Source organism: Protopterus annectens, chromosome 4.part0 (genome assembly GCF_019279795.1).
Source record: "Protopterus annectens isolate FY-2018-M chromosome 4.part0, PAN1.0, whole genome shotgun sequence".
NCBI lineage: Eukaryota > Metazoa > Chordata > Ceratodontiformes > Protopteridae > Protopterus > Protopterus annectens.
This window is the reverse complement of record NC_056733.1, coordinates 1,059,922,728-1,059,944,183: the sequence shown is the minus strand read 5'-3', so window position 1 is coordinate 1,059,944,183 and position 21,456 is coordinate 1,059,922,728. Positions and strand designations below refer to the sequence as shown.

General features: G+C 45.0%; 1 protein-coding gene across 1 annotated transcript in view; it reads right to left on the bottom strand.

The window, feature by feature from the left end:
* Nucleotides 1–21,456, bottom strand: part of HSPA9 (heat shock protein family A (Hsp70) member 9) — a 1,477,986-nt gene that overhangs the window by 835,419 nt on the left and 621,111 nt on the right. The window lies entirely within an intron of this gene.

Sequence of the window (21,456 nt, the reverse complement as noted above, 5' to 3'; positions counted from 1 at the left end):
GCTCATGTTACGAACAGAGTACAAGAAGTGATGGTATTAGAGAGTAGAATGTGTTATTTTTTTATTTTATTTGCATTTGTTTACTGGGATGGTCCACTGGGTCTAAGTGAGCTCATTTTCAGTGGAGGCCTGGGGAGAAAAGGTCCACAATCAACTATACAGTACACAATACAATATACAATGCAATACATACAATTGCACATATAACCCTGAGTTGCAGAATGGAATTGAGTGAGTAGGTGAAAACTGTTGCACAGTTAGATTACAACAAAGAATAAGGTGATAAGTACATACATGACAATACAGGTTATTAAACTGGATAATTAGATTAATTCTAAGATACCTTAGTACATTTCAAGTATACTTTTTCTTTGTACTTATTTTTAGTAACAGAAGATCAAAAATGGCACCAACAACAAAAGCTATAAAAAAAACTTGGGCTTCTTGCCAGAAAAGCAAGGCTTCCACTTCCTAGGTATCAGCCAGGAAAAATAAGCAGTGTCTGGCAGTGAACAAGATGTGTGGGAAGTGGCTAATGTTGGCAAACAGAGGATTAAGCTGGATAATTATACAACCTGAAGGAATGAGAAGCCAAAGCTGTTGACAATCATTCTTATGCTAATGAACAGTTGCAACAAACATTTGGAAAGATCATATTTTCTGACTGAAATGGAACTATTAAAGGAGACAAATAAGACTTGACTAGTATGTTTAACAGCATCACAAAAACAGGAGTAAATGGACTGCTTGGCTAATTTACTGGACATACTGGATTGTTATGGCTTTGTAACCTAGTGAACAGAATGGGACCCTATTCTTTTCAGTCCTGGGTCAATGTCTGCTGTCCTACAACCACACCATACAAATGTAGGACTTGATAACATTTTACCATTGTTATGGGATTTCTGGTAAAATTTGTAACAGATGGCACCAGTGTTATCTGACAATGATTAACTCTGCATAGATCCATTAAGAGGGCAGCTCAGTTTCTAGTGGGAATGTCATACAAGAATGTTAACATGTAGAATTCTGTACCTAACCCATAGTCTTTCACAACAAATTACAACTACTTTGAGAAGTTACAAGACAAGAAGCCCTCATGGGCATAAGAGGAACCAAATAAGGGTCAAGCATGCCACTTATCCAATACTGGTACACAAAAATGATGCAAAAGTAATATCTGATGAAGGTTCGAATGGGGAGGTTGCATATAACCCACGGATTCTGCATTGTTAAGCAGGTTGGAAGGAGTAACATTTTTCAAAAACTGATGCAACACAAAGTTGCATGGGGAGTTTTAAACAATACTGAAACTTGTAGGTTCTAGCAGAACATAGATAAAGACTTAACTCTGTGCAGGACTTGTAATGATCTAGTCATTTTAGGCTATTACTCCTTACAAAACTTCCTGACTTACTAATGAATTAAATCTGGAAAAGTAACAAACGACAATGTCACATTTTTATTGACTGCATTTGCTGACTGGGAAAGCCTGACTGGGCTATGAAAAAACACTTCAGCAAAGGTCCAGGAAGAGGATGACAGTGGGAGCTGTCTGAGGTGCAGACAGTTGGTAATCATGCTACCACTGTAGCAGGCTGCCAGTTGCTGGTGATCCAGCCCCTTAAAATACTGTCAGACTATGACACTGGGGAACCTGACAGCTACAGGGATACATATCTAAACAGGAAGGAGAGAGGATATGATTCAGTTCACATTGTGGATAAAGTGTGGTAACAGTGAACAAAGTAAAATACAAGGGGCTTACAAAATTACGGCAAGTTAAATTGCTCTTTAAAACATAGAACATTAAATACCATTCTTCTTGGTTTACTACTAACTGCAGTTACATTTTCAAGCAATTCCTTATTCATACGCCATGTATTTCAACCCTAACAAGCAATTAAAGACAATTTAGACAGTCATTCAACAACTGACACCTACACAAACTGGGGAGAAATTCACATGGATTTTAGAAAAACAGGGGAGGCCAATGAAGATCAGAAATAGACTTACTAAGCTTTGTTATCCATAAAGAAATGTCCACACAGGTTTGCAAAGATGCGTTTAGTTCAGGGAGACTATGCTTTGTTTCTGGAAAAAAGCAAAGTACAGTCGTGTACACTTACCATAAATGTAGATGTTTGAGTGTATTCACTGTTGCAGTCATTACATTCGGGTTATCTGCTTGCAGGTAGCCCCCAGTCGGCCTGATTAACAAAGTCTTGGGTCCTGTCTCTGTTGCTGTCCCTTCTTCCGTGACGTCAGGTAGTCAGGGATATAAAGCATGCAGCCAACGCCATTACATCAGTTTTTCTTGCCCCAGATGTCAGGTGCCCCCCTAATGGGAAGCAATTAAATATAAAAATACAATGGTATACCTCCAACAAAAAAGCAAATGCACCAAAAAGCTTTTAAGCATAGTAAAGGAAAGTAGAGGTATAGACAAAAGAAGTTAGGGGGCTGGAGAGAGGGTAACCATGACTGCAACAAGTGAATACACTTTAACATCTACATTAATGGTAAGTGTACACAACTGTACTATGTTGATTTTCACTGTTGCAGTCATTACATTTGGGTAGATTCCCAAAGCTATGGTTGGGAGGAGGAATTTAGATAGCATTAGGACCAGCTAAAAGGCTCTGCAAGACTGCAGTGGCAAAGCCAGCTCTGGATTTAGAGAAAACTGGCAAATGATAATGCTTGGTGAAAGTATGTACAGAACTCCAGGAAGCAGCTTCTAGGATGTCCCTGGTAGGGACGCCTCTGAGAAAGGCTGTAGAGGTAGATGCAGCCCTGGTGGAGTGAGGTCTGATCCCCTGAGGGATAGGTTTTCCATGGTGCTTAGAAATGAATGCAATGGCCTATCCATTTAGAAATGGTTTGTTCTGAAATAGCCTTCCCCTCTGGCCCTGCAGCAAATGCCACCAGCAGTTCAAATTTCCTTTGAAGTTTAGTCCTGTCCAAGTAGAATCTAAGTTGTCTGTGCACATCCAAGGAATGCAGTATCCGTTCCCCTTTGTTCTGTGGATTGGGAAAGAAGGATGGCAAATGAATGGACTGATTAAGAGCCACACTGGATACCACCTTGGGCATGAAGGATGGACTGGTTCTGAGGGACACCCTGTCCGCATGAAAGATGATGAAAGGCTCCACTGCCATAAGGGTCTGTAATTCAGACACCCTTCTTGCTGAAGTGATTGCTAAAAGGAAAGCAGTTTTCCAAGAAAGAAATTTTAAATCTGCAGTAGTAGTTGGCTCAAAAGGAGGTAGAGTGAATTTCTCCAAAAACAAAGTTAAGGTCCCAGACTGGGGTTGCGGCACTCCTGGGTGGTCTCAAATTTCTGGCCCCTCTGAGGAACTGCTTGAGCAGTGGATGAGAGAAGACAGGAGGTTCTGTGTTATAAGCTGAAATGGCCGGTGTGTGAATTTTGGAGGAAAAAAGACAGGCCTTTGTGAAGCACCTCAGTTAAGTATTGTAAAATCTGAGGTAAATTGGGTGCTGCTGTGCTCATCCCTCGACATTAGTTCCAGGCACAATCTTCCATTTTTTAGCGTAAGATTTTCTAGTACAAGGCCTCCTTGGCTCTAAAATGATATCCATCACAGGTTTACTGAGGGATGGAAAAGGAGAGATTAGGTAATTAGCCAGGCTGCTAGGTTCAGTGTTAGAAGCTGAGGGTGCAGAATCTGGTTCTCCTGCTGAGACAACAGGAAAGGAACCCAAGGCAGGCGCCATGGGGAAAACCGTGACACTGCGCAGAAGAGGGTACCAGTGTTGGCGTGGCCAGTCGGGTGCAATCAAAATCACCCTTGGTTTGTCCAGTTTGATTTTTAGTAGCACTTTTGAGAGCGCAGGCAGAGGGGGAAAGGCACAGACTGATAGGTTTTTCCAGCTGAAGGACAGAGCATCCACTTTTCAGGCTTGTTTGTGAGGAGTCCTTGTGCAAAATGTGTCCAACTGGTAGTTCTGGGGAGGGGAAAAACAGGTCTATAGTGGGCTCCCTATTTGCTTGTCAACATGTTAAAAATCCTTGGTTCCAGTTTCCACTCATGTGGATCCATGAGGTTTCTGCTTAGTCCGTCTGCCAGTGTATTTAATTTTCCTGGCAGGAATTCAGCTTGTAGGTGCACTTGGTAGCTCAAGGCTGCGTTCCTTAATGCCATGGCTAGTCTGCAGAGGGGGTAAGAATGTGCACCCCCTGCTTGTTTATGTACCACATAACAGTGGTGTTGTCAGTCTTTACCATTAGTTGTCCTGGAAGAAAGTGGTCCTTGAAGGCTATCAGAGCATTCTGTACAGCTAACATTTCTTTCTGATGGATATGCAGGTGCATCTGACTTTGGTTCCATTTGCCCTGAATGCACTTCCCTGCCAGGCGAGCCCCCCATGCATAGTCTGATGAGTCTGTTAGGGTTTGGGCAGCAGGGGGTGGTGTGAAAGGTAGTCCCCCTGTTTCAGTGGAAGGCCTCTGCCCACCAAAGGAATTCTAGAAGAAGACAAGGTAAGATAAGAATCAATGCTTCTAGATCCTGAGAATGCTGACACCATAGGCTTTTTAGATACCACTGTAGTTTCCTCATATGCAGTCTTGTGGAATTAGAAGAATGCAGGAGGCCATGAACCCCAACGCTTGCAGTATTTGTCTTGCAGACAGCAGGGTTTTTGTGGCCAATTGTTTGAAGTAGGTTGCTAAATTAATTTGTTTCTCTGGCGTGAGGAAAGCCATCTGGGAAGTTGTATTCAGGCTTGCGCCCAGGAATATAATTTGTTGACAGGGTACCTGGTGTGATTTCTTTTTGTTTATGGTGTAACCCAGACAAGTTAGAACCTTTTGTACAAAGACCAGATGATTCAAAAGTATGTCCTGGCTTTCTGCCTGAATTAGACAATCATCCAGGTATGGGTATATTTGAATATTTCTTTGCCTGCAAAATGCAATAACTGGAGCTAGGCACTTTGTGAATACCCTGGGCACAGTAGATAAGCCAAAGGGCAGTGCAGAGAACTGATAGTGCATGCAGCCTGCTTTGAATCGTAGGTATCTTCTGCAAGATTCCCTGACTGGGATGTGCAGGTATGCTTCTTTTAAATCTAGTGATGCCAATCAGGCATCTTTGCCTAGCATAAGAAGCAACTGGTGAAGAGTCAGCATTTTGAATTTTGGAATCTCCAAAAAGGTGTTTAGAGTAGACAGGTCCAGGATAGGACGTCATGGATGGTCTTTTCTGGCTACCAGGAAAATTCAAGTAGAAAAGTACAGTTGTGTACCTACCATAAATGTAGATGTTAGAGTGTATTCACTGTTGCAGTCATTACAACTGGGTTATCCTGCTGGCAGGCTACCCACAGTCGGGCCCGAGTTCCAAAGTGTAGGTCCGGCGTCAGTTGCTGTCGCCTCCTCCCTGACATCAGTGCGCCAGGGGTATAAAAGATGTAGCCGACGCCATTTTCTTCAGTTTTTCTTGCCCCAGATGTCAGGTGCCCCTAAAATGGTAGGCTAAATTATGCCAATAAGCATGCATGCACAAAAAACAATTTTTCCTTCATCTACAAGCAAATACACCACATAGGTTGCATAGACTAGAGAAGTACAGATAAGTCCCAGCAAAGTAAAAGGGGTAAGGTGGGAGGGTAACATGGACTGCAACAGTGAATACACTAACATCTACATTTATGGTAGGTACACAACTGTACTATGTTCGTGTTTCACTGTTGCAGTCATTACAATTGGATTGAATCCCAAAGCTAGGGTTGGGAGGCTGGAGCCAAATAGGATTAGGAAAGGCCATCAAGCCCTGCAGAACTGCAGTGGCAAAGCCTGCCCTGGATTTAGAGTAGAGAGATAAGTGATAGTGCTTTGTAGAAGTATACACTGAACTCAAAGTTGCAGCCTCTAAGATGTCTTTGGTTGGTACTCCTCTGAGGAAGGCTGCTGAAGTGGCTGATGCTCTGGTTGAATGCGGCCTAATGCCCTTAGGCACTGAATTGCCATGATGTGAATAGCAGAAACAAATGCAGTGGCCTATCCACTTTGAAATAGTCTGCTTTGAGATGGGCTTTTCTTGTGATCCTGCAGCATATGCCACTAGAAGTTGTTCAGTCTTTCTGAAAGCTTTGGTTCTGTCCAAGTAGAAGCGTAGCTGCCCGAGAATGTCCAAAGAATGCAGAATTCTCTCACCCTTATTCTGTGGGTTTGGATAAAAGGTAGGCAAATGAATTGTTTGGTTAAGGGCCACACTGGACACTACCTTAGGCATAAATGTAGTGTTTGTCCGCAGAGAAACCCTGTCAGGATGGAAAATGATAAAAGGTTTCACAGCCATGAGTGCCTAACTCTGAGACTTGTCTAGAGGAGGTTATTGCTGGGAGCAGAGCTGTTTTCCAGGATAAGAATTTTATATCGGCTGCAGAGGCTGGCTCAAACGGAGGCAGTGTGAGTTTTTCCAAGACATAGTTGAGGTCCCATGCAGGTACTGGTGCTCTCCTTGGAGGTCTTATGTTTTTGGCCCCTCTGAGGTACTGCCTTAGTAATGGAGGAGAAAAAAAATAGGTGGTTCTGTATTATAATGAGCTGAAATGGCAGAGTCATGAATTTTAATTGATGAAAAGGAAAGGCCTTTATCAAGCATCTCAGTTAAGTATTGCAAAATCTAAGGAATATTTGGAACAATCGTGTCAATACCTTGTGCCTGGTTCCAAGCACAGAATCTCTTCCATTTGTCTGCATAAGATTTTCTGGTGCTAGGCCTCCTGGCCTCCAAAATAACATCCATCACTGCTTTACAGAGAGGTGCGTCTTGAATGGCTACACTATCCGCCATGCTACCAGGTTTAAGGTCCTGAGTTTGGCTGTGCAGTATCTGACTGTCCTGTTGGGTTAATAAATGAGGAATTTGAGGTAATGTCCAAGCTGGGCATTGAGACAAGCTCTTTAGGATTGGGTACCAGTGCTGGTGGGGCCAGTTTGGGGCAATCGGTATCATTTTTGCTTTCTCTTGTCTGACCTTGAGGAGTACCTTGGGGAGGAGAGGCAGAGGAGGAAAGGCATATACTGTTAGATTTTTCCAGCTGAAAGATAGAGCATCCACTTTCCATGCTTGCTTGTGATAAGTCCTTGTGCAAAATCTCTGTGGTTGGTAGTTGTGAGGGGAGGCAAATAGGTCTATGTCCGGGCATGTTATCATGCTGAAGACTTGTGGATCCAATTTCCACTTGTGGGGATCCATTAGGTTTCTGCTTAGTCTGCCAGAGTATTTGTCCTTCCTGGCAGGAATTGTGCTTGCAGATGTACTTGGAAAGTCAATGCTGTGTCCCACAAGTTCATGGCTAGCCTGCACAGGAGGTAGGAATGTGTGCCTCCCTACTTATGTACCACATGACTGTAGTATTGTCCATCTTTATCAGTAGTTGTCCTGGATTAAGCAGATCCTTGAAAGCTGTCAGGGCATTCTGAACAGCTAGCATCTCTTTTTGATTTATATGCAGATGCATTTGACTTGCGGACCATGTGCCCTGAATACATCTTCCTGCCATACGGGCCCCCCAGGCATAATCTGATGCATCTGTTGTCAATGTCTGCCTAGCTGTGGGTAAGGTGAATGACTGTCCCGTGTTGTGGTGACAGGCTTTTGCCCGCCATCGAAACTCCTGTTGCAGGCAGGGAATGAGGGTAGTTACTGTTTCCAGGCTGTGGCAATGTTGAGTCCAAACACTTTTTAGATGCCACTGAAGTTTCCTCATATGCAGTCTTGCATATGGAATTAGCAGAATGCAGGATGCCATAAAACCAAAGGCCTGCAGAATTTTTCTTGCAGATAACTGGGTCTTTGTTGCCAACATTTTGAAATAAGTAGTCAGTTGTCTGTCTGGCGTGAGATGAGCCATTTGGGCAGTTGTATTTAAGCTTGCACCCAGGAATATTATCTCTTGAGAGGGTACGAGTTTTGATTTCTTTTCGTTTACTGTGTACCCTAGACCTGTTGGTAATAATCTTACAAACGCTAGATGCTGCAGTAGAATGTCCTTGTTCTCTGCTTGAATAAGACAGTTGTCCAAGTAAGGATATATTTGTATTCCTCTGTCTGCAAAATGCAATTACTGGTGCCAGGCATTTTGTGAAGACCCTGGGTGCAGTAGATGAGCCAAAGGGCAGTGCAGAGAATTGGTAGTGCATTGAGCCAGCTATAAATCTGAGGTTATCTTCTGCATGACTGATTGGGACATGCAGGTATGCCTCCAAGGTCTAAAGTCACAAGCCAAGCCTTCTTGCCCAGCATGGGCAGAAGCTGCTGCAGAGTTAACATTTTGAATTTTGGAATATCCAGGAGTGTGTTTAGGATAGACAGGTCCGGTATTGGTCACCAGGCTTTGTCCTTTCTGGGCAGCAAGAATTGCATTGAGTAGAATCCTAGTCTCTGATCTTGCTGTGGTACTAGCTGAATGGCTTTCATGTCCATGAGGGATGAAACTTGTTTTTGTGCCTCTGCCCATTGATTGCGTGGCAGGTCTGGCATACCATTTGGCCTTGGCAGGGTGTGAAAGTGGAACCTGTAAGCCTTGTGATATGATATTTAAGACCCATTTGTCCTGGGTGATCATGTGCCAATTTTGTGAAAAAAGTGCTAGTTTTCCCCCCAAAGGGGCTGCCAGAAGATAAGTGCTTGGTGCTGGCAGGAGAAAGTCATTGAGACTGTTTCCTGTATGGCTGCGATTTTTCCTCTTCCGCTTTTGGAGGTAGAAGCACCCCATTGTTTAGGCCTGTATGAGCCTTGGGGTTGTGATCTGCCTCTGGGGCGTCTATCTGCCTCTTTGTGGCCTGACACTGGAAAGAACCAATTCTTTGTAGGCCAGTTCCTGCTAAATCTGGGAGGCTGTACCTGCAATAAATCCTTGACTGTTTGCATAGACTTAGCTTTGTCCTCCATTTTCTTCAACACCACTATTGCTTTAACACCAAACAAGGTATCATGCTGTAATGGAGCAGCTAATAGTTTTGCTTTAACATGATCAGGCAGATTCTGTTCTTTTAACCAAGCATGCCTCCTAATGACAGAGCCTGTAACAGCGGCCCTGCATGAGGCCTCTAGAGAATCAAGACCACATTGCAAAGTATGCTTTATCACTTGTTCAGCTGCATGCAATAAATCCTGCATTTCTTTGTTTTCTGCACATTCTGAATTTGTCAACATTTTCTGTTTAAGCAGGGACATAAGATATTGCTGATATTTAAGTATATGAAACTGGCAATTTAAAGCTCTTGCAGCCAAGGTAGCAGAAGTATAATTTCTGGATCAGCAGCAGGGTTTTTATAAAGACATTTATGTGAATCAGGAACCCTGGAGTATCTGTCTGGTTTAAAAGGAGCTGGTGGTAAAGAGTCAGGAGACAGGCCAGACTCTGAAAATATATCTACAATGTCTAAAACAGGAGGTAGAGCAAGGGGCCTGTGCTGACTTAATAAAAGGAAGTCTCTGAGCCTTTTCTTGGATTCTTTGTAATCCTGGCTCTCCCAGTGGAAATGCTCCCTCATAGTATGCAGGGTCTCCCCAAAAGAATAATCCTCAGGAGAGGCTGAAGGAATAGATTCTTCAGCATCAGAATCCCCATAGGGAGGAAGAGAATATTCCTGTTCAGTAGAGGAGTCAGAGGAAATGGAAACCTGATCTGAAGATTCATATTCTATCTCTTGCCTAGGCCTCTTATCAGGAGGGGGATAGGAACCCCTGATCAAAGTAATTAGGTCTTCGGCCATTTCGAGCATCTGTTTTTTAGGCATGGTGGCCTGTCCAGGAGAATGCTGCAATTGTTTCTGTCTTTAGAGCTGCTTTAGTCTTTGCCTTTGAAGCTGAAGTTGGTTTCACATATAGGTTCATAGGTTCATAGATTAGTACTAAGCTAACTGCCCTTGCGAGCCATTTTAAGCCCAGCCAATTATCCCTTGTGAGACTCAAACCCTGCACCTTGTGTTTGTAAGGCAAACACCTTAACCATTAGGCCACCCTCCCAACATACAACTGTGTAGGCCTGAAAACACCCTCAGAAGCAGATGCCTGCTCAGCAGCTCCGGACCCATCTGATGGAATAGTTTCAGAGTGTCAAACCAGCAACCGACACCAGACCTAGACTTTGGAACTCAGGCCAACTGCGGGTAGCCTGCCAGCAGGATAACCCAATTGTAATGACTGCAACAGTGAAACACGAACATCCTTCTCCCTTCTGGTACCAATTGAATAGCCCCCATGTTTGAGAGAAAATATTTGGTTTTGTGCCTCTGCTCACTGATTTGGGGGTAGGTCTGGCCACACGCTTGGTGTTGGCAATGTGTGGAAGTGAAATCTGTATCCCTAGGACACTATTTAAAACTCATTTGTCCTGGGTAATGAGTTCCCAGTTCTTTGCATGAACAGCAATCTTTCTCCCCAAAGGGGCAGTCAGTTAAGTGCTTGGAAATTTTAAAAGGAAGTCATTGAGACAGTTTACCATGGGGTGAGTCTTATTACACCCAGATTTGGAAGTGGAGGCCCCCCCCCCCACTGCTTAATCCTGTGTGTACCCTGGGACTGAAGCCTGGGTGTTCTGCTGGTTCTGGGTTTGGACTGAGGCCAGGAAGAGGCAGGAAAAGACCAATTCTTAGAGTGCCAATGCCTACTAAATCTTGGAGGTTGTACTTTTAGGAAATCTTTAACAGTTTGCATAGATTTCGCTTTTTCCTCCTCCTTTTTAAGTTCTTCTGCTGCTTTGCTGCCAAACAGGCGGTCCTGATTTAAGGGAGCATCCAGCAATTTAGCTTCAACATGACCTGGCAAAGATTGCTCCTTAAGCCAAGCATGCCTTCTAAGTACAGACCCAGTGACAGCAGCCCTGCAAGATGCCTCTAGTGAATCAAAACCACTTTGCAAGGTATGCTTTCCAACTTGTTCAGCAGAATGCATTAAATCCTGTAAATCCTTATTTTCAGCAGAGTCAGGAATCATTTTCTGTTTAAGCAATCCAATGATATGCTGCTGATACTTCAACATATGAAACTCGCAGTTTAAAGCCCTAAAGGCAAAAGTTGCAGAAGTGTATACTTTCTTAACCCATCTATGCAGCGCCCTGGAGTCTTATCAGAGGGGGTAGGATTTTTAGCAGTAGCAGCCTTGATGCCCTTGGGTCACTGTGAAATAGTCTCAGGATCCGCAGTAGGATTTTTTAGAAAGGAACTTGTGAGAGAGTCAGGAACCCTGTAATATCGATCAGGTTTTCTGGGAGCAAGAGGTAAACAGTTTGGGGCCAAGCTAGATTTAGAAAAGGCATCATCAACTATGTCTAGTACAGGAGGGATATCCAAAGGCCTGTGCTGGGGCAGGAGTAAGAAATCCCCAAGCCTCTTTCTAGAATCACAGTAATCCTGGTTTTCCCAGCGAAAGTGCTCCCCTAAGAGTATGCAGGGTTTCACCAAGAGAGAAATCCCCTGGGGGGGGCAGAGGGAATGGAGTCATTTGCATCAGAATCCTCATAGGCAGATGAGGATAAATCCTGGTCATCAGAGAAAGATTTCAGAATCCTGGTCAGAAGTATCATAAGCAAATTCAGTCCTAGGTCTCAGAGGGGGAAGGTTGGCTTCCCCTGATTAAAGTAATAAGGTCTTCAGCCATTCTTATCTATTTTTTAAGCATAGGGGCCTGACCACGTGGTCTGGGTGTCTGTTTTCGAGGCATAGTTCAGGTTTTAGGCCTTTAAGAAGATGGCGTTGGTTTAATATGCAAGTCAGTAGGCCTGAATACACCCTCAGAAGCCAGTGCCAGCACAGCAGCTCCGGACCCATCCAAGGTAGAGACATCCTCAGGTTCTACAGTTGAAGCATTTGGCGGCATAGCGGACTACGAATGGGTCTCAGTACAGGCCTGTGAATCTGAAGTAGCGGGTATCAGGGGCTGCGAAAGCGCCTCACTGAGTACTGGAGAACTGGCTTAGGAGAAGCGTCGTCAGCAGCTTTGGACCTAGGCGGCCTGTCTATCTTTGCATTTTTTCGGAATGTCGGTAGTCGGATGACTTACCAAAGACATATCTGGATAATTGAACAGAGTACCAAAATATTTAGAAGCATAAATATACAGACAATGAATAGTTAGTTGGTTAAATAATGCACAAAACCGACAGCGAGGTACATCATTGGTCAGGGCCTAGGCAAGGAATACAGTACAAATGAAAATCTTTGTGAGGTATTTGCTTTCCACAAGAAATACAATTATGGACTTTTACTGACATCGGTTTAGAGTGCCGCGGTGGTACAGCAGTAGCGTTGTCTCACAGCAAAAGGTTCCCCTGTTCGAACCTCGACTGGAGTGACTTGTGTGGGGTCGGCATGTCCTCCCCGCGGTCGAGTGGCATCTGAAAGACATGCATGAATGGGCCTGCCTTCGCTAAAGGTTTGGCATCGGGCTGGCAACTCTGCACCATAAAAAGTGATACTGCCAATCATTAGCGAACCGGAGTTCCGCTGTGGTGACCCCTAACCGGGAAAAGCCGAAAAGAAACAGACATCGGTTTAGAGCAAAAAAAAAGTTTCCCCAACGGGGTACTAAGCTTTAGTTGAAGACTTTTGGTTCTGAAACTCGTACGAAAATTTCAGGAGTCGGCCAACCGGCACTTGCGAACTGCTTCTGCTTCAGGCACCGCACGGCAAGAAAGACTGGTGTAATGGCATCGGCTGCATGCTTTATACCCCTGACTACCTGACATCACGGAAGATGAGACAGCAACTGACACAGGACCCAAGACTTTGATAATCAGGCCGACTTGAGGGCTACTGCAAGCAGATAACCCAAATGTGATAACTGCAACAGTGAATACTGCAACAGTGAATACACTCAAACATCAACATTTATGGTAAGTGTATACAACTGTACTATGTTCTTCGTGTTTCACAGTTGCAGTCATCTCATTTGGGTTGATTTCCAAAGGTAAGGAAATGGGTGGAGGCAGACAAGGAAACTAGGGGCTGGCAAGGATGCCCTGCAAAACTGAAGAGGCACACCCTGCCCTGGATTTGGAGGAGAGAGGCAGGTGGTAATATTTGATTAAAGTGTGAACAGATGTCCAGGTGGCAGCCTCCAGGATGTCACTGGTGGGGACTCCTCTGAGGAATGCTGCAGATGTGGAGGCTGCTCTGGTGGAGTGAGCCCTGACCCCCTTGGGGGGAGGCTTTCCATGTTTGTAGCAGAAATGGATGCAGTGTGCTATCCATTTGGAAATGGTTTGGAGATTACTTTGCCTTCTGCCCCTGTAGCAAAGCTAATCAGAAATTGATCAGACTTTCTGAAGTATTTAGTCCTGTCTAGGTAGAATCTGAGCTGTGTGCACATCTAGAGTGCAGGATCCTTTCCCCCTTTTTCTGGGGATTAGGCAAAAAAGTGGACAAATAAATGGATTGGTTGAGAGCCACACTGGACACCACCTTGGGCATAAATGATGGGTTAGTTCTGATGGATACCCTGTCAGCATGGAATATGATGAAGGGTTCCACAGCCATGAATGCTTGCAGCTCAGAGACTCTTCTGGCTGAAGTGATGGCCAGAAGGAAAGCTGTTTTCCAGGAGAGAAATTTTAGCTCTCTAGAAGAAGCCGGTTCGAGGGGGGGCAGGGTGAGCTTTTCCAACACAAAGTTAAAGGTCCCAAGCTGGGGTTGATGCTCTTCTAGGTGGCCTTAAATTGCTAGCCCCTCTTAGGAACTGTGATCAAAGAGTGAGAAAAAAGGGGCTGTTCAGTGGGGAAATGAGCAGAGAAGAGGGAGGCATGAATGTTTATAGAGGAGAAAGGGAGGCCCTGTGTAGTAGGTCAGCTAAGTAATCCAGCATATATGAGGGGGGGGGGGGGTTGTGCCTTATTGGCTCCCTTAGCCTGAATCCAGATGCAGAACCTTTTCCATTTGTCAGCATAAGACTTTCTAGTGCTAGGGTGTCTGGCCTCACGTATAACATTTAGAACCGGTTTGCTGAAGTTGGCAGATTGATCTGGGGTTAGGGAATAAGCCAAGTTGCCAAATTTAGTGTCTGCAATTGGGGATGCATGAATTCCCCTTTCCTCTGGGTCAGGAAGTCTGGAATCTGAGGAAGATGCCATGGTGGCAGTGGAGACAGGCTGCACAGCAAGAGGTACCAGTGCTGGGGAGGCCAGTCTGGAGCTATAAGAATTGTCCTGGTTTTTCCTTCTTTATTTTGAGCAGTACCCTGTGGATGAGAGGTAGTGGAGGAAAGGCATAGACCTATACAATGACCTGGGGGAAGGACACGGCATCCACTTTTCAAGCCATGCAGTAATGCTCCCTGGTGCAGAATTTGCAGTTGATGGTTGGTGTGGGAGGCAGAGAGGTCCTTGGGAGTGCCCCATTTCTGAGTTATTAGGGTGAAGGTTCTTCTGTTGAGCTGCCACTTGTGCGCGTCCAGAAGATTTCTGCCTAATTGGTCTGCCAGAGTTGAAAGAGCCTAGTAGGAATTGTGTTAACAGGTGCAGCTGCATGGCAGAGGCTGTGTGCCAAAGTGTCATGGCCAGCCTGCATAGAGCGTAGGAGAGAGTCCCTCCCTGCTTGTTGATATACCACATCACAGTGGTGTTGTCAAGTTTGATCAGGAGAGCCCTTGGCGAGAGGAGGGGCTTGAAAGCTATCAAAGCGTGCTGGACAGCAATAATCTTTTTGGCAGATGTGCACAGGGATTTGCTGTGGGCTCCATTGGCCCTGTATGCACCTGCTGTCCCAGTGTGCACCCCAAGCATAGTCTGATGCATCTTTGCTAAGAAAGGTAGTTCCTAGTTGTGGGAGCATGCTGCTGCCCACCAAAGAAAATCTTTTCTGAGGCAAGGAATTATAGGTAGAAGTCTCCAGGTCTTGAGTGTGTTGACACCAAAAGCTTTTTAGGTACCACTGAAGTTTCCTCATATGCAGTCTGGCATATGAAATGAGTAGCATGCAAGATGCCATGAACCCCAGACCTTGCAGGATCTTCCTTGCAGATAACTGGGGTCTGGTGGCTAGCTGAGAAGTAGGCAGTCAGGAAAATTTGTTTTTCTGGTGTAAAGAAAGCCATCTGGGATGCTGTGTCTAGGCTTGCTCCCAGGAATCCTTTGGGTAGGTACCTGTTTGGATTTATTTTCGGTGATTGTATACCATAGGGAGGTTAGTAGGGACTTTACAAAGGCCAGGTGCTTGAGCAGCTTTTCCCGGCTGTCTGCCTGAATACGGCAGTTATCCAAGTATAGATAAATCTGGATATTCATTTGTCTACAAAAGGCAATGGCTGGAGACAGACATTTTGTGAAAACTCTGGAAGCAATAAAGAAGCCAAAGGGAAGTGCAGAGAACTGCAAGTGCTGAGATCCTGCCCTGAAATGGAAATTTTTCCTGCATGATTCCCTGATAGGAATGTGGAGATAGGCCTCTTAGATCTAGGGTGGCTAGCCAAGCATCCTTGGAGAGCATGGGTAGCAGCTGCTGGAGGTTGAGCATTTTGAAATCACCAGGAAGGTGTTTAAAATGGATAGAGGATGGGGCGCTAGCTGCCCTCTTTTCTGGGCACCAGAAAGTCTGGAGTCAAAATCTTGGCCCATCTGTTCTGCAGGAACGTGCTCTACTGCCCTCATAGAAAGCAGGGAAAGGACTTGCTTGTGAGCCTCTGCCCACTGGTTTGGAGGAAGATCTGGGAACCTTTTTGGGGTTGGAAGGGTGTGGAAAGAAAATTTGTATCCCTGAGCCACTTAAGAACCCAGCGGTCGTTGGTAATGGTGGCGCAGGTGCTTGCATGAAAGGAGAGTTTTCCTCCTAGGGATAAGTGATAGTGAGCAGAGGGAGGGGGTGGGTGAGGTGAGTCATTGTGAGTTCTTACCATAAGGGGGTGGCTTAGAACTCACTGGTTTTCAAGTGGAGTTAATCCACTGCTTAGATGGATGCATTCCCTGTGGCTGCTGTCTGAGGGGTCTGGTTCCTCAGGGTCTAGGCTAGACCTACTTAGTGGGAGCAGGAAAGAACTAGTGCTTGGTGGGACAATGCCTGCTGAACCTGGGTGGCTGGAACTGTAAGAAATCCTTAACTGTCTGCATATTTTGCTTTTTCTTCCATCTTTTTTAAGACCTTTTCTACCGTAGTGCCAAATAAGTTGCCTTTGTGCAAGGGGGCATCCAATAATTTACATTTGACATGGTCTGGCAAGGGCTGCTCCTTAAACCATGCATGCCTTCTAATGATAGATCCAGTGACTACTGCCCTGCAAGAAGCTTCTAGGGCATCAAAACCACGGTGCAAGGTGTGTTTAGTTACTTGACTTGCAGAATGCATCAACTCTTATAACTCTAGATTCTGCACAAACAGGAAAGGACATTTTTTGTTTGAGGAGTTCCAGGGTATGTTGCTGAAATTTTAGCATACGGAACTGACAATTTAGTGCCCTGATAGCAAGAGTAGCTGAGGTGTACACTTTTTTATCCCATCTGTCCAGTGCTCGGGAATCCCTATCTGAGGGGGTGGGATTCTTTGTAGAGGTTGCTTTAATCCCTTTAGACCCTTGAGAAATAACCTCATGGTCAGCAGTAAGATTTTTAAAAAGAAATGTAGGCGAGTCAGGGACTCTATAGTACCAGTCTGATTTTCTGGGTGCAGGAAGAAGAGTGTCAGGAGTCAAGCCGGATTCCAGGAAAACATCCTCCATAACATCCAGGACTGGGGGATGGCCAAGGGTCTGTGCTGTGGAAGATCTAAGAATTCAGAGTCTTTCTTGACTGAGTGTAGTCCTGACTCTCCCACTGGAAATGCTCCCTTAAGGTATGAAGGGTTTCCCCAAAGGAAAAAATCCTCGGGGGGGCTGAAGGGATGGAATCCTCTGCATCAGAATCCTCGCAAGCAGAGAGGGGTTGCATATTCAGATGCATCAGAGTCATCTAATTCAGACAAAACTACAGGCGACAGAGGTCTTCCTTTTGGAGGGAGTAGCTTGGCTTCCCCTGATCAGCATAAGGTCTTCTGCCATTTTAAGCATTTGAGACAGAGGCAGAGAAATCCAAAGGGCAGCGCAGAGAATTGGTAATGCCTCGAGCCGGCCTTGAACCAGAGGTATTTTCTGCACTCTTGTCTGATAGGAATGTGTAAGTAAGCCTCCTTTAAATCCAATGTTACCATACATGCATTTTTGCTCAACATTGGCAGTAGCTGCTGCAGAATAAGCATCTTGAATTTTGGCATCTCCAGGAAAGTGTTCAAGACTGACAGATCCAGGATGGGTCTCCATGAATTTTGCTTTCTGGGGACTAGAAAGCCTTGAGTAAAAGCCTTGCCCCATTTCTGGAAGTGGAACCAGTTCTATGGCCCTCATAGCCATAAGGGCTTCCACCTGGTTTAAGGCCTCTGACCATTGGTGTTTTGGTAGGTCCGGCCATCCGTTTGGTCTTGGTAGGGTATGAAAGTGGAATTTGTAACCTCTTGAAACCACATCCAGAACCCACTTGTCCTGGGTTATGCAAGTCCAATTTAGGTGAAAAAGAGAGTTTTCCTCCGAGGGGGGCTTCCAGGAAAGAAGTTCCTGCAGCCCAGCAGGGGGAGTCATTGAGCCTGTTTTCTATGAGTTTGAGGCCTGTCCTCTCCACCCCTAGGGGTGGAAGCAGTCCACTGTCTTGGTCTGTAGGAGGTCTGTGTTTGGGGCCTTCCTCTGGAGCATCTATATCTACCCCTCTGAGGCCTGTCTGAATAGGGAAAGGACCAATTTTTTGTTGGCCAATTCCTACTAAATCTGGGGGGCTGTACTTGTAAGAAATCCTTAACAGTTTGCATGGATTTTGCCTTATCCTCCATCTTCTTTATCACCTCTTCAGCCTTAGATCCAAACAAAACATTATGCTGAACAGGTGCATCCAGTAACTTAGCTTTCACTTGATCAGGCAAGTTTTGTTCCTTTAACCAAGCATGTCTTTAATGACTGTGCTAGAGGCAGCAGCCCTACAAGAAGCCTCCAAGGCATCAAAACCACAGTGTAAACCGTGCTTCCCTACTTGTTCAGTGGCATGCATCAAATCATGTAATTCCTTATTATCTGCACAAGCGGAAATGGAAGCTAGCTTTTGTTTCATAACAGACTGTAGAAATTGCTGGTATTTTAGCATATGAAATTGACAGTTTAAAGCCCTAACAGATAAAGTTGCAGAAGTGTACACTTTTTTGCCCCATCTCTCTAAAGCTCTGGAATCCTTATCGGTCGGAATGGGGTTTTTAGCAGAAGCGGCCTTAACCCCCTTAGGACACTGAGAAATGGTTTCAGGATCAGCAGTAGGATTCTTGAATAGAACTGGTGAGAATCAGGGACCCTATAATATCTGTCTGGCTTAACTGGGGCTGGAGGAAAAGAGTCAGGAGTTAAATTAGCCTCAGAGAAGGCATAATCCACAATATCCAAAATAGGAGGAATAGCCAGGGGTCTATGTTGGGGAAGAAGAAGAAAATCCCTAAGTCTTCTCTTAGATTCCAAGTACTCCTGTCCTTCCCAGTGAAAATGTTCCCTCATTTCATGTAAAGTTTCCTCAAATGAAAAATCCTCAGGGGGAGAAGCTGAAGGAATGGATTCCTCAGCATCAGAATCCTCATAAGGAGGGAAAGAGTAATCCTGGTCAGAGGAAGACACTGAAGAAATAGATGCCTGATCAGAAGAGTTACAATCCAATTCCTGCCTTGGCCTTTTATCTGGTGGGGGATGTGAACCCCTAATCATGGTAAGCAAGTCCTCCGCCATCTTAAGTAACTGTTTTTGGGATTTGGGTCCCGGATCAGAAGAGGCCTGGGCTGAAGTCTTAGATTTGGAAGGAGTCTTTGCCTTTGCCTTTATCAGAAGCTGTGTAGGCCTGAAAACCCCCTCGGAAGTCGGTACCTGCACAGCGGCTCCGGACCCATCCGAGGGAGCATTGTCCGAAGGTCCTGCAGCTGAAGTACTCAAAGCCTAGTTGGCTCCTCGTGGGAGTCCGTTTCGGCAATCTGTTCCGAAATGGCAGACAGGGGCTGCGAAAGCGCCTCACTGACGATGGCCGAACCAGAAGTTGGCTCTGCTTGTAAAACGTAGTCTGTTTTGGACCTCAGAGGCCTGTCTTTATCCTTGCGTCATTTGTGAACTCCGGTAGTCGGAAGCGTGTCAAGATGACATTTTGTAATTAAATCGCCTACCGAAATAATGAAATGCAAAACCGTACCTTCGCTTAATCGTACGTTGGTTAAATCTAGCACAAAACCGAAAACTATCTACATCGGGGTCAGGGCCTAAGCAAGGAATACAGTAAGAATGGAAATCCTTATGAGGTATTTGCTTCCCACAAGAAATACAATTATTAACTTTTTCTGACATCGGACTGGAGCAAGAAAAAAGTTTCCCAATGGGGTACTTAGCTTTGAGTAGAAGTAAGTCTTCAGACTGAAGTACGAAAAATTGTCAGGAGTCAGCCGACCGGCACTTGAACTGCTTTCACCGCACGGCAAGAAAGACTGGAGAACATTACATTGGCTGCCAGCTTTGTACTCCTGGCGCACTGACGTCAGGGAGCATGGCTGCGCAGCCGATGCCGGACCCAAACTTTGGGATTCTGGCCGACCGAGGATTGCCTGCCGGCAGGGGAGAACCCTACAGTGATGACTGCAACAGTGAAACACGAACATATGTTAAATGTGGATATCCTATTTCCTGCAATAGGTTACCACTGGAACCACACATTTGGTATAAATCCTGCAGCTGCGGACAGAAGGCAAGGCACAGAAATGGTACTGAGAATACCCTACTTTGAAACGAAGGAATTGCCTACGTCCTTTGCTACAAGAATATAGAAATATGTATCCTTCAAGTACAAGGTAACCCAGAGAACTTGGGGAAGATTAGAGGCAACAGCATTTGAAGACCAAGTATTCTCAACTTGAGTACCAGAAGGAATTTGAGGGGGGTCAAAATTAAACCAAAAAAAAAACTTCCTTTCTAGGCACCAGAAAATCTTAAGTAAAACCTTGCTTCAGTGTATTTTGTTGAACTTGGTCTGTAGAACACTGAGCCAAGCAGTCTTGTACCTGAACCTGCATATCCCTTTTGGATGTTACTCTAGAATGTAAGAAATGCCTCAGAATTATGGTAGGGTAGTAAACTAGCCTGTAGCTTGAACTTAAGAGGTTTAGGACCCACTTGTCCAGAATGGGTTTTTGCCAGCTGGAGAAGATATGCTGCCCTCCCACAACCTTTAGGAAAAATGGTAAGGGACAAGGGTTGGGTGGGGGTAGTGAGATGTTATTTTGAATCAAAGATGTTCCTTGCTGGAGTCCAAGTGTTGGGGCCTAGAAGGCATGGCCTTATGCCCAGGTAAGATAAGCCACTACCAGAAGATGTTGGTGGAAATTCTTGCCCCTGTGGACAAGGTTACCTTTGTGAACTCCAAGCAAAAACTGTACTAGAGAAACTGGAGGTGAAGGTCAATACAAAGCAGATCGTGAAAGACTTTCTGAAGGCTCCCCATCTATGCATAGCAGAAACTATTCCACAGACAAGGTCCCTTTCCAGCCTCTCGAACTAAAACCAAGAACAGAAAGGGAGTTATCGAGAGGCAAGCTGACCCTGTCTCAGACACTAAGCAGCTACCCTGCTTCATGCTTCCAAAGCAAAGCCACATCAAGAGTAATGGCAACCTAGAAACTGGCACTGTATTGATCAAGCAACTTTTTACTGACTGCCTCAATCTTCCATCTCCTCTACCTTGTGTGCTATTTCACGCAGGAAAGGGCCCCTAGTATTTAATCATACAAAACTGAATTTAAAGCCCAGTGTCTGGGTTTCTACTCTATCATTTGGCAAAAGATTCTTGAAGTGCAGCCGTTGTCTCCCTTGGACTCTGAGGATACCATCTCAAGTTGCCACTGGATTCCTACACAGATGCTTGGGGAAATTCACCACTCTGCAGAACCAGTCTTAGTTTCCTAGAGAGTCAGGAGGCTGGGAGTCTAAAGCAGAAGTGTCCTGAATATCATCCACTAATACCAAGACAGATGGAATGGAAAGGGGCTTGTGCTCAGGAAGACCTTTTTTGGACTGTGGATACTCCTGAGCTTCCCAGCTCAAAGACTCATTTTATGAAGAGAGCCTCCAAAAGGCATGCTCAGGCAGTGATTGAGAGGCAACAGATTTATCTGACTCAACAGCTGGCATATAATTTTGTGGAAAGCTGATCAAATACTTTTTTTATATGAGTCAGAGGACTCTGAAAACTCTGGTGGGAAAGGGTCGCTTTCCATTTAACAGGAAAGATTCTTGGTGCAGGATACTTTTCAAGGTCCAGCTGTCTGGACATAAGTAGGTTGGCAGAGGACTTCATTGACTTTATGAAGTCCTACAGCCAAGTCTCCATATGGTGGGTCTGAGGTTCAAATCAACTGAGGACAGGACAAGCCAACCAAAAGGTTCTCTTTAGAAGCTTGA